This window comes from Taudactylus pleione, unplaced genomic scaffold (assembly GCF_031769625.1).
Source record: "Taudactylus pleione unplaced genomic scaffold, aTauple2 ptg000016l, whole genome shotgun sequence".
NCBI lineage: Eukaryota > Metazoa > Chordata > Amphibia > Anura > Myobatrachidae > Taudactylus > Taudactylus pleione.
The window spans coordinates 16225532-16239341 of NW_028284418.1; the positions used below are offsets into that span (position 1 = coordinate 16225532).

The 13810-nt window shown below is 33.0% G+C and overlaps 3 non-coding genes across 3 annotated transcripts; all 3 read right to left on the reverse strand.

Moving 5' to 3' along the window:
* Nucleotides 1-6741: 6741 nt before the first annotated feature.
* TRNAL-AAG (transfer RNA leucine (anticodon AAG)) lies at nt 6742-6823 on the reverse strand. Its single transcript has one exon. It is a non-coding gene; the product is annotated as a tRNA-Leu (tRNA).
* A 1322-nt stretch (nt 6824-8145) lies between these two features.
* Nucleotides 8146-8227, reverse strand: TRNAL-AAG (transfer RNA leucine (anticodon AAG)). The gene has a single exon. It is a non-coding gene; the product is annotated as a tRNA-Leu (tRNA).
* A 4918-nt stretch (nt 8228-13145) lies between these two features.
* TRNAL-AAG (transfer RNA leucine (anticodon AAG)) lies at nt 13146-13227 on the reverse strand. Its single transcript has one exon. It is a non-coding gene; the product is annotated as a tRNA-Leu (tRNA).
* Between the last annotated feature and the right edge of the window lie 583 nt (nt 13228-13810).

Below are 13810 nucleotides of genomic sequence, written 5' to 3' on the forward strand. Positions count from 1 at the left end.
TATAAATCCATCAATTTATACCAATGAGTCACGTTGCCAACATTTCCATCTCTAATTGTATGATAAGACAACTCAGTAATTAAATATTAGTTATGATATTACTTCTAATTACTTCATGCCAACTTAATTTTGGCTCATCTTGACTGTTAGCAGATAACATTTTTAAAACATTTGTGAAGTCTCTTGTAACAATGATGAACAGTTGAGTAGCTAGAGGAATCTTCCACCAACAAATTTCAGCTGGGTAATATCCTTTCTAATGGAAAAAAAGAATCAGTTTGACATCAATAACTGGCTTACTCTTTGTATAATAAATATGGCAGCAGAGGGATTTGAACCCACGCCTCCGAAGAGACTGGAGCCTTAATCCAGCGCCTTAGACCACTCGACGATGCTACCACATGTGCATATCATTAGGATAGCTCACAGATCTAGAACATCAAAATTAAAGGGTTTTTTGTTTTAAAGTATTAATTGAAAAGATGTCAGCAAAGGTTAAAAGAAAGTTCATTATTAAACATAAAATCGATGAGAAATTCATATTTTTTATTGAATTGCATTTTGTTTATTTTCATTGAAATAACAAAAGAAATTGAGATGCATGAAGTAGTAAAATATTAGTTCTGATAGGGCACATAATTAATTCATGCAAAATTAAACTTTGAATATCTTTACTGTTAGCAGATATCAATATTTTAAAGGTTTGAGAAGACTGTTGCAACTATGATGAACGGTTTAGAACTCGGTGACTAATGCAGGATACTATCACCATCTTTTTTCAGTTGGTTAATATCTGATCAATCATGAATTGATGATAAATTGTTTTGAACTACTGCATGTGACAGCTTAAGGTGTGCTTCCACCAACCAAATGTAGCTTCTTTTATACCTTATCTACTTTAGGAAACCACTTTGATATAAGTCACTGGATCTTCTCCTTTTCAGTTGGTTAATATCTGATCAATCATCAGTTGATGATAAATTGTTTTAAACTACTGCATGTGACAGCTTAAGGTGTGCTTCCACCAACCAAGTTTAGTTTCTTTTATACCTTATCTACTTTAGGAAACCACTTTGGTATATATCACTGGATCTTCTCCTTGGAGAATAAATATGGCAGCAGTGGGATTTGATTCCAGTGGCTTGAATAGCTCTGTCATCCTACAACCTGCTGTACACTTTAAAATATTTTAGCTCTCATATCTGGAATGTCATTCAAAACTTTACCCAAAGTCAGGAAAAGCTGAGATAAAATGCAAAAGAAGCCTGGTACATTTAACAAGTAATGATTATATTTGACTTCAAATTTCCTTCATTTAGCGCAACTGATGTATCCAAACAACTTTGAAGTATTATTCAAATGCCTAAAATAGACAGCTGTGAGATTAAAATCCAGAGTGATAGGAAAGTTAGAGAAATCGGAATATAAATCCATCAATTTATACCAATGAGTCACGTTGCCAACATTTCCATCTCTAATTGTATGATAAGACAACTCAGTAATTAAATATTAGTTATGATATTACTTCTAATTACTTCATGCCAACTTAATTTTGGCTCATCTTGACTGTTAGCAGATAACATTTTTAAAACATTTGGGAAGTCTCTTGTAACAATGATGAACTGTTGAGTAGCTAGAGGAATCTTCCACCAACAAATTTCAGCTGGGTAATATCCTTTCTAATGGAAAAAAAGAATCAGTTTGACATCAATAACTGGCCTACTCTTTGTATAATAAATATGGCAGCAGTGGGATTTGAACCCACACCTCCGAAGAGACAGGAGCCTTAATCCAGCACCTTAGACCGCTCGGCCATGCTACCACATGTGCATATCATTAGGATAGCTCACAGATCTAGAACATCAAAATTAAAGGGTTTTTTGTTTTAAAGTATTAATTGAAAAGATGTCAGCAAAGGTTAAAAGAAAGTTCATTATTAAACATAAAATCGATGAGAAATTCATATTTTTTATTGAATTGCATTTTGTTTATTTTCATTGAAATAACAAAAGAAATTGAGATGCATGAAGTAGTAAAATATTAGTTCTGATAGGGCACATAATTACTTCATGCAAAATTAAAATTTGAATATCTTTACTGTCAGCAGATATCATTATTTTAAAGGTTTGAGAAGACTGTTGCAACTATGATGAACTGTTTAGAACTCGGTGACTAATGCAGGATACTATCACCATCCTTTTTCAGTTGGTTAATATCTGATCAATCATGAATTGATGATAAATTGTTTTGAACTACTGCATGTGACAGCTTAAGGTGTGCTTCCACCAACCAAATGTAGCTTCTTTTATACCTTATCTACTTTAGGAAACCACTTTGATATAAGTCACTGGATCTTCTCCTTTTCAGTTGGTTAATATCTGATCAATCATCAGTTGATGATAAATTGTTTTAAACTACTGCATGTGACAGCTTAAGGTGTGCTTCCACCAACCAAATTTAGCTTCTTTTATACCTTATCTACTTTAGGAAACCACTTTGATATATATCACTGGATCTTCTCCTTTGAGAAAAAAAAAGGCAGCAGTGGGATTTGATTCCAACGGCTTGAATAGCTCTGTCATCCTACAACCTGCTGTACACTTTAAAATATTTTAGCTCTCATATCTGGAATGTCATTGAAAACTTTACCCAAAGTCAGGAAAAGCTGAGATAAAATGAAAAAGAAGCCAGGTACATTTAACAAGTAATGATTATATTTGACTTCAAATTTCCTTCATTTAGCGCAACTGATGTATCCAAACAACTTTGAAGTATTATTCAAATGCCTAAAATAGACAGCTGTGAGATTAAAATCCAGAGTGATAGAAAAGTTAGAGAAATCAAAATATAAATCCATCAATTTATACCAATGAGTCACGTTGCCAACATTTCCATCTCTAATTGTATGATAAGACAACTCAGTAATTAAATATTAGTTATGATATTACTTCTAATTACTTCATGCCAACTTAATTTTGGCTCATCTTGACTGTTAGCAGATAACATTTTTAAAACATTTGGGAAGTCTCTTGTAACAATGATGAACTGTTGAGTAGCTAGAGGAATCTTTCACCAACAAATTTCAGCTGGGTAATATCCTATCTAATGGAAAAAAAGAATCACTTTGACATCAATAACTGGCCTACTCTTTGTATAATAAATATGTCAGCAGTGGGATTTGAACCCACGCCTCCGAAGAGACTGGAGTCTTAATCCAGCGCCTTAGACGGCTCGGCCATGCTACCACATGTGCATACCATTAGGATAGCTCACAGATCTAGAACATCAAAATTAAAGGGTTTTTTGTTTTAAAGTATTAATTGAAAAGATGTCAGCAAAGGTTAAAAGAAAGTTCATTATTAAACATAAAATCGATGAGAAATTCATATTTTTTATTGAATTGCATTTTGTTTATTTTCATTGAAATAACAAAAGAAATTGAGATGCATGAAGTAGTAAAATATTAGTTCTGATTGGGCACATAATTACTTCATGCAAAATTAAAATTTGAATATCTTTACTGTTAGCAGATATCATTATTTTAAAGGTTTGAGAAGACTGTTGCAACTATGATGAACTGTTTAGAACTCGGTGACTAATGCAGGATACTATCACCATCCTTTTTCAGTTGGTTAATATCTGATCAATCATGAATTGATGATAAATTGTTTTGAACTACTGCATGTGACAGCTTAAGGTGTGCTTCCACCAACCAAATGTAGCTTCTTTCATACCTTATATACTTTATGAAACCACTTTGATATAAGTCACTGGATCTTCTCCTTTTCAGTTGGTTAATATCTGATCAATCATCAGTTGATGATAAATTGTTTTAAAGTACTGCATGTGACAGCTTAAGGTGTGCTTCCACCAACCAAATTTAGCTTCTTTTATACCTTATCTACTTTAGGAAACCACTTTGGTATATATCACTGGATCTTCTCCTTGGAGAATAAATATGTCAGCAGTGGGATTTGATTCCAGTGGCTTGAATAGCTCTGTCATCCTACAACCTGCTGTACACTTTAAAATATTTTAGCTCTCATATCTGGAATTTCATTCAAAACTTTACCCAAAGTCAGGAAAAGCTGAGATAAAATGCAAAAGAAGCCAGGTACATTTAACAAGTAATGATTATATTTGACTTCAAATTTCCTTCATTTAGCGCAACTGATGTATCCAAACAACTTTGAAGTATTATTCAAATGCCTAAAATAGACAGCTGTGAGATTAAAATCCAGATTGATAGGAAAGTTAGAGAAATCGGAATATAAATCCATCAATTTATACCAATGAGTCACGTTGCCAACATTTCCATCTCTAATTGTATGATAAGACAACTCAGTAATTAAATATTAGTTATGATATTACTTCTAATTACTTCATGCCAACTTAATTTTGGCTCATCTTGACTGTTAGCAGATAACATTTTTAAAACATTTGTGAAGTCTCTTGTAACAATGATGAACAGTTGAGTAGCTAGAGGAATCTTCCACCAACAAATTTCAGCTGGGTAATATCCTTTCTAATGGAAAAAAAGAATCAGTTTGACATCAATAACTGGCTTACTCTTTGTATAATAAATATGGCAGCAGAGGGATTTGAACCCACGCCTCCGAAGAGACTGGAGCCTTAATCCAGCGCCTTAGACCACTCGACGATGCTACCACATGTGCATATCATTAGGATAGCTCACAGATCTAGAACATCAAAATTAAAGGGTATTTTGTTTTAAAGGATTAATTGAAAAGATGTCAGCAAAGGTTAAAAGAAAGTTCATTATTAAACATAAAATCGATGAGAAATTCATATTTTTTATTGAATTGCATTTTGTTTATTTTCATTGAAATAACAAAAGAAATTGAGATGCATGAAGTAGTAAAATATTAGTTCTGATAGGGCACATAATTAATTCATGCAAAATTAAAATTTGAATATCTTTACTGTTAGCAGATATCATTATTTTAAAGGTTTGAGAAGACTGTTGCAACTATGATGAACGGTTTAGAACTTGGTGACTAATGCAGGATACTATCACCATCCTTTTTCAGTTGGTTAATATCTGATCAATCATGAATTGATGATAAATTGTTTTGAACTACTGCATGTGACAGCTTAAGGTGTGCTTCCACCAACCAAATGTAGCTTCTTTTATACCTTATCTACTTTAGGAAACCACTTTGATATAAGTCACTGGATCTTCTCCTTTTCAGTTGGTTAATATCTGATCAATCATCAGTTGATGATAAATTGTTTTAAACTACTGCATGTGACAGCTTAAGGTGTGCTTCCACCAACCAAATTTAGCTTCTTTTATACCTTATCTACTTTAGGAAACCACTTTGATATATATCACTGGATCTTCTCCTTGGAGAATAAATATGGCAGCAGTGGGATTTGATTCCAACGGCTTGAATAGCTCTGTCATCCTACAACCTGCTGTACACTTTAAAATATTTTAGCTCTCATATCTGGAATGTCATTCAAAACTTTACCCAGAGTCAGGAAAAGCTGAGATAAAATGCAAAAGAAGCCAGGTACATTTAACAAGTAATGATTATATTTGACTTCAGATTTCCTTCAATTAGCGCAACTGATGTATCCAAACAACTTTGAAGTATTATTCAAATGCCTAAAATAGACAGCTGTGAGATTTAAAAATTTGAATATCTTTACTGTTAGCAGATATCATTATTTTAAAGGTTTGAGAAGACTGTTGCAACTATGATGAACTGTTTAGAACTCGGTGACTAATGCAGGATACTATCACCATCCTTTTTCAGTTGGTTAATATCTGATCAATCATGAATTGATGATAAATTGTTTTGAACTACTGCATGTGACAGCTTAAGGTGTGCTTCCACCAACCAAATGTAGCTTCTTTCATACCTTATATACTTTAGGAAACCACTTTGATATAAGTCACTGGATCTTCTCCTTTTCAGTTGGTTAATATCTGATCAATCATCAGTTGATGATAAATTGTTTTAAACTACTGCATGTGACAGTTTAAGGTGTGCTTCCACCAACCAAATTTAGCTTCTTTTATATCTTATCTACTTTAGGAAACCACTTTGGTATATATCACTGGATCTTCTCCTTGTAGAATAAATATGGCAGCAATGGGATTTGATTCCAGTGGCTTGAATAGCTCTGTCATCCTACAACCTGCTGTACACTTTAAAATATTTTAGCTCTCATATCTGGAATGTCATTCAAAACTTTACCCAAAGTCAGGAAAAGCTGAGATAAAATGCAAAAGAAGCCAGGTACATTTAACAAGTAATGATTATACTTGACTTCAAATTTCCTTCATTTAGCGCAACTGATGAATCCAAACAACTTTGAAGTATTATTCAAATGCCTAAAATAGACAGCTGTGAGATTAAAATCCAGAGTGATAGGAAAGTTAGAGAAATCGGAATATAAATCCATCAATTTATACCAATGAGTCACGTTGCCAACATTTCCATCTCTAATTGTATGATAAGACAACTCAGTAATTTAATATTAGTTATGATATTACTTCTAATTACTTCATGCCAACTTAATTTTGGCTCATCTTGACTGTTAGCAGATAACATTTTTAAAACATTTGGGAAGTCTCTTGTAACAATGATGAACTGTTGAGTAGCTAGAGGAATCTTCCACCAACAAATTTCAGCTGGGTAATATCCTTTCTAATGGAAAAAAATAATCAGTTTGACATCAATAACTGGCCTACTCTTTGTATAATAAATATGGCAGCAGTGGGATTTGAACCCACACCTCCGAAGAGACAGGAGCCTTAATCCAGCACCTTAGACCACTCGGCCATGCTACCACATGTGCATATCATTAGGATAGCTCACAGATCTAGAACATCAAAATTAAAGGGTTTTTTGTTTTAAAGTATTAATTGAAAAGATGTCAGCAAAGGTTAAAAGAAAGTTCATTATTAAACATAAAATCGATGAGAAATTCATATTTTTTATTGAATTGCATTTTGTTTATTTTCATTGAAATAACAAAAGAAATTGAGATGCATGAAGTAGTAAAATATTAGTTCTGATTGGGCACATAATTACTTCATGCAAAATTAAAATTTGAATATCTTTACTGTTAGCAGATATCATTATTTTAAAGGTTTGAGAAGACTGTTGCAACTATGATGAACTGTTTAGAACTCGGTGACTAATGCAGGATACTATCACCATCCTTTTTCAGTTGGTTAATATCTGATCAATCATGAATTGATGATAAATTGTTTTGAACTACTGCATGTGACAGCTTAAGGTGTGCTTCCACCAACCAAATGTAGCTTCTTTTATACCTTATCTACTTTAGGAAACCACTTTGATATAAGTCACTGGATCTTCTCCTTTTCAGTTGGTTAATATCTGATCAATCATCAGTTGATGATAAATTGTTTTAAACTACTGCATGTGACAGCTTAAGGTGTGCTTCCACCAACCAAATTTAGCTTCTTTTATACCTTATCTACTTTAGGAAACCACTTTGATATATATCACTGGATCTTCTCCTTGGAGAATAAATATGGCAGCAGTGGGATTTGATTCCAGTGGCTTGAATAGCTCTGTCATCCTACAACCTGCTGTACACTTTAAAATATTTTAGCTCTCATATCTGGAATGTCATTCAAAACTTTACCCAAAGTCAGGAAAAGCTGAGATAAAATGCAAAAGAAGCCAGGTACATTTAACAAGTAATGATTATACTTGACTTCAAATTTCCTTCATTTAGCGCAACTGATGTATCCAAACAACTTTGAAGTATTATTCAAATGCCTAAAATAGACAGCTGTGAGATTAAAATCCAGAGTGAAGGGAAAGTTAGAGAAATCGGAATATAAATCCATCAATTTATACCAATGAGTCACGTTGCCAACATTTCCATCTCTAATTGTATGATAAGACAACTCAGTAATTAAATATTATTTATGATATTACTTCTAATTACTTCATGCCAACTTAATTTTGGCTCATCTTGACTGTTAGCAGATAACATTTTTAAAACATTTGGGAAGTCTCTTGTAACAATGATGAACTGTTGAGTAGCTAGAGGAATCTTCCACCAACAAATTTCAGCTGGAAAAAAAGATTCAGTTTGACATCAATAACTGGCCTACTCTTTGTATAATAAATATGGCAGCAGTGGGATTTGAACCCACGCCTCCGAAGAGACTGGAGCCTTAATCCAGCGCCTTAGACCGCTCGGCCATGCTACCACATGTGCTTATCATTAGGATAGCTCACAGATCTAGAACATCAAAATTAAAGGGTTTTTTGTTTTAAAATATTAATTGAAAAGATGTCAGCAAAGGTTAAAAGAAAGTTCATTATTAAACATAAAATCGATGAGAAATTCATATTTTTTATTGAATTGCATTTTGTTTATTATCATTGAAATAACAAAAGAAATTGAGATGCATGAAGTAGTAAAATATTAGTTCTGATAGGGCACATAATTAATTCATGCAAAATTAAACTTTGAATATCTTTACTGTTAGCAGATATCAATATTTTAAAGGTTTGAGAAGACTGTTGCAACTATGATGAACGGTTTAGAACTCGGTGACTAATGCAGGATACTATCACCATCCTTTTTCAGTTGGTTAATATCTGATCAATCATGAATTGATGATAAATTGTTTTGAACTACTGCATGTGACAGCTTAAGGTGTGCTTCCACCAACCAAATGTAGCTTCTTTTATACCTTATCTACTTTAGGAAACCACTTTGATATAAGTCACTGGATCTTCTCCTTTTCAGTTGGTTAATATCTGATCAATCATCAGTTGATGATAAATTGTTTTAAACTACTGCATGTGACAGCTTAAGGTGTGCTTCCACCAACCAAATTTAGCTTCTTTTATACCTTATCTACTTTAGGAAACCACTTTGATATATATCACTGGATCTTCTCCTTTGAGAAAAAAAAAGGCAGCAGTGGGATTTGATTCCAACGGCTTGAATAGCTCTGTCATCCTACAACCTGCTGTACACTTTAAAATATTTTAGCTCTCATATCTGGAATGTCGTTGAAAACTTTACCCAAAGTCAGGAAAAGCTGAGATAAAATGAAAAAGAAGCCAGGTACATTTAACAAGTAATGATTATATTTGACTTCAAATTTCCTTCATTTAGCGCAACTGATGTATCCAAACAACTTTGAAGTATTATTCAAATGCCTAAAATAGACAGCTGTGAGATTAAAATCCAGAGTGATAGAAAAGTTAGAGAAATCAAAATATAAATCCATCAATTTATACCAATGAGTCACGTTGCCAACATTTCCATCTCTAATTGTATGATAAGACAACTCAGTAATTAAATATTAGTTATGATATTACTTCTAATTACTTCATGCCAACTTAATTTTGGCTCATCTTGACTGTTAGCAGATAACATTTTTAAAACATTTGGGAAGTCTCTTGTAACAATGATGAACTGTTGAGTAGCTAGAGGAATCTTTCACCAACAAATTTCAGCTGGGTAATATCCTATCTAATGGAAAAAAAGAATCACTTTGACATCAATAACTGGCCTACTCTTTGTATAATAAATATGTCAGCAGTGGGATTTGAACCCACGCCTCCGAAGAGACTGGAGTCTTAATCCAGCGCCTTAGACGGCTCGGCCATGCTACCACATGTGCATACCATTAGGATAGCTCACAGATCTAGAACATCAAAATTAAAGGGTTTTTTGTTTTAAAGTATTAATTGAAAAGATGTCAGCAAAGGTTAAAAGAAAGTTCATTATTAAACATAAAATCGATGAGAAATTCATATTTTTTATTGAATTGCATTTTGTTTATTTTCATTGAAATAACAAAAGAAATTGAGATGCATGAAGTAGTAAAATATTAGTTCTGATTGGGCACATAATTACTTCATGCAAAATTAAAATTTGAATATCTTTACTGTTAGCAGATATCATTATTTTAAAGGTTTGAGAAGACTGTTGCAACTATGATGAACTGTTTAGAACTCGGTGACTAATGCAGGATACTATCACCATCCTTTTTCAGTTGGTTAATATCTGATCAATCATGAATTGATGATAAATTGTTTTGAACTACTGCATGTGACAGCTTAAGGTGTGCTTCCACCAACCAAATGTAGCTTCTTTCATACCTTATATACTTTATGAAGCCACTTTGATATAAGTCACTGGATCTTCTCCTTTTCAGTTGGTTAATATCTGATCAATCATCAGTTGATGATAAATTGTTTTAAAGTACTGCATGTGACAGCTTAAGGTGTGCTTCCACCAACCAAATTTAGCTTCTTTTATACCTTATCTACTTTAGGAAACCACTTTGGTATATATCACTGGATCTTCTCCTTGGAGAATAAATATGTCAGCAGTGGGATTTGATTCCAGTGGCTTGAATAGCTCTGTCATCCTACAACCTGCTGTACACTTTAAAATATTTTAGCTCTCATATCTGGAATTTCATTCAAAACTTTACCCAAAGTCAGGAAAAGCTGAGATAAAATGCAAAAGAAGCCAGGTACATTTAACAAGTAATGATTATATTTGACTTCAAATTTCCTTCATTTAGCGCAACTGATGTATCCAAACAACTTTGAAGTATTATTCAAATGCCTAAAATAGACAGCTGTGAGATTAAAATCCAGATTGATAGGAAAGTTAGAGAAATCGGAATATAAATCCATCAATTTATACCAATGAGTCACGTTGCCAACATTTCCATCTCTAATTGTATGATAAGACAACTCAGTAATTAAATATTAGTTATGATATTACTTCTAATTACTTCATGCCAACTTAATTTTGGCTCATCTTGACTGTTAGCAGATAACATTTTTAAAACATTTGTGAAGTCTCTTGTAACAATGATGAACAGTTGAGTAGCTAGAGGAATCTTCCACCAACAAATTTCAGCTGGGTAATATCCTTTCTAATGGAAAAAATGAATCAGTTTGACATCAATAACTGGCTTACTCTTTGTATAATAAATATGGCAGCAGAGGGATTTGAACCCACGCCTCCGAAGAGACTGGAGCCTTAATCCAGCGCCTTAGACCACTCGACGATGCTACCACATGTGCATATCATTAGGATAGCTCACAGATCTAGAACATCAAAATTAAAGGGTATTTTTTTTAAAGTATTAATTGAAAAGATGTCAGCAAAGGTTAAAAGAAAGTTCATTATTAAACATAAAATCGATGAGAAATTCATATTTTTTATTGAATTGCATTTTGTTTATTTTCATTGAAATAACAAAAGAAATTGAGATGCATGAAGTAGTAAAATATTAGTTCTGATAGGGCACATAATTAATTCATGCAAAATTAAAATTTGAATATCTTTACTGTTAGCAGATATCATTATTTTAAAGGTTTGAGAAGACTGTTGCAACTATGATGAACGGTTTAGAACTTGGTGACTAATGCAGGATACTATCACCATCCTTTTTCAGTTGGTTAATATCTGATCAATCATGAATTGATGATAAATTGTTTTGAACTACTGCATGTGACAGCTTAAGGTGTGCTTCCACCAACCAAATGTAGCTTCTTTTATACCTTATCTACTTTAGGAAACCACTTTGATATAAGTCACTGGATCTTCTCCTTTTCAGTTGGTTAATATCTGATCAATCATCAGTTGATGATAAATTGTTTTAAACTACTGCATGTGACAGCTTAAGGTGTGCTTCCACCAACCAAATTTAGCTTCTTTTATACCTTATCTACTTTAGGAAACCACTTTGATATATATCACTGGATCTTCTCCTTGGAGAATAAATATGGCAGCAGTGGGATTTGATTCCAACGGCTTGAATAGCTCTGTCATCCTACAACCTGCTGTACACTTTAAAATATTTTAGCTCTCATATCTGGAATGTCATTCAAAACTTTACCCAGAGTCAGGAAAAGCTGAGATAAAATGCAAAAGAAGCCAGGTACATTTAACAAGTAATGATTATATTTGACTTCAGATTTCCTTCAATTAGCGCAACTGATGTATCCAAACAACTTTGAAGTATTATTCAAATGCCTAAAATAGACAGCTGTGAGATTTAAAAATTTGAATATCTTTACTGTTAGCAGATATCATTATTTTAAAGGTTTGAGAAGACTGTTGCAACTATGATGAACTGTTTAGAACTCGGTGACTAATGCAGGATACTATCACCATCCTTTTTCAGTTGGTTAATATCTGATCAATCATGAATTGATGATAAATTGTTTTGAACTACTGCATGTGACAGCTTAAGGTGTGCTTCCACCAACCAAATGTAGCTTCTTTCATACCTTATATACTTTAGGAAACCACTTTGATATAAGTCACTGGATCTTCTCCTTTTCAGTTGGTTAATATCTGATCAATCATCAGTTGATGATAAATTGTTTTAAACTACTGCATGTGACAGTTTAAGGTGTGCTTCCACCAACCAAATTTAGCTTCTTTTATATCTTATCTACTTTAGGAAACCACTTTGGTATATATCACTGGATCTTCTCCTTGTAGAATAAATATGGCAGCAATGGGATTTGATTCCAGTGGCTTGAATAGCTCTGTCATCCTACAACCTGCTGTACACTTTAAAATATTTTAGCTCTCATATCTGGAATGTCATTCAAAACTTTACCCAAAGTCAGGAAAAGCTGAGATAAAATGCAAAAGAAGCCAGGTACATTTAACAAGTAATGATTATACTTGACTTCAAATTTCCTTCATTTAGCGCAACTGATGAATCCAAACAACTTTGAAGTATTATTCAAATGCCTAAAATAGACAGCTGTGAGATTAAAATCCAGAGTGATAGGAAAGTTAGAGAAATCGGAATATAAATCCATCAATTTATACCAATGAGTCACGTTGCCAACATTTCCATCTCTAATTGTATGATAAGACAACTCAGTAATTTAATATTAGTTATGATATTACTTCTAATTACTTCATGCCAACTTAATTTTGGCTCATCTTGACTGTTAGCAGATAACATTTTTAAAACATTTGGGAAGTCTCTTGTAACAATGATGAACTGTTGAGTAGCTAGAGGAATCTTCCACCAACAAATTTCAGCTGGGTAATATCCTTTCTAATGGAAAAAAATAATCAGTTTGACATCAATAACTGGCCTACTCTTTGTATAATAAATATGGCAGCAGTGGGATTTGAACCCACACCTCCGAAGAGACAGGAGCCTTAATCCAGCACCTTAGACCACTCGGCCATGCTACCACATGTGCATATCATTAGGATAGCTCACAGATCTAGAACATCAAAATTAAAGGGTTTTTTGTTTTAAAGTATTAATTGAAAAGATGTCAGCAAAGGTTAAAAGAAAGTTCATTATTAAACATAAAATCGATGAGAAATTCATATTTTTTATTGAATTGCATTTTGTTTATTTTCATTGAAATAACAAAAGAAATTGAGATGCATGAAGTAGTAAAATATTAGTTCTGATTGGGCACATAATTACTTCATGCAAAATTAAAATTTGAATATCTTTACTGTTAGCAGATATCATTATTTTAAAGGTTTGAGAAGACTGTTGCAACTATGATGAACTGTTTAGAACTCGGTGACTAATGCAGGATACTATCACCATCCTTTTTCAGTTGGTTAATATCTGATCAATCATGAATTGATGATAAATTGTTTTGAACTACTGCATGTGACAGCTTAAGGTGTGCTTCCACCAACCAAATGTAGCTTCTTTTATACCTTATCTACTTTAGGAAACCACTTTGATATAAGTCACTGGATCTTCTCCTTTTCAGTTGGTTAATATCTGATCAATCATCAGTTGATGATAAAT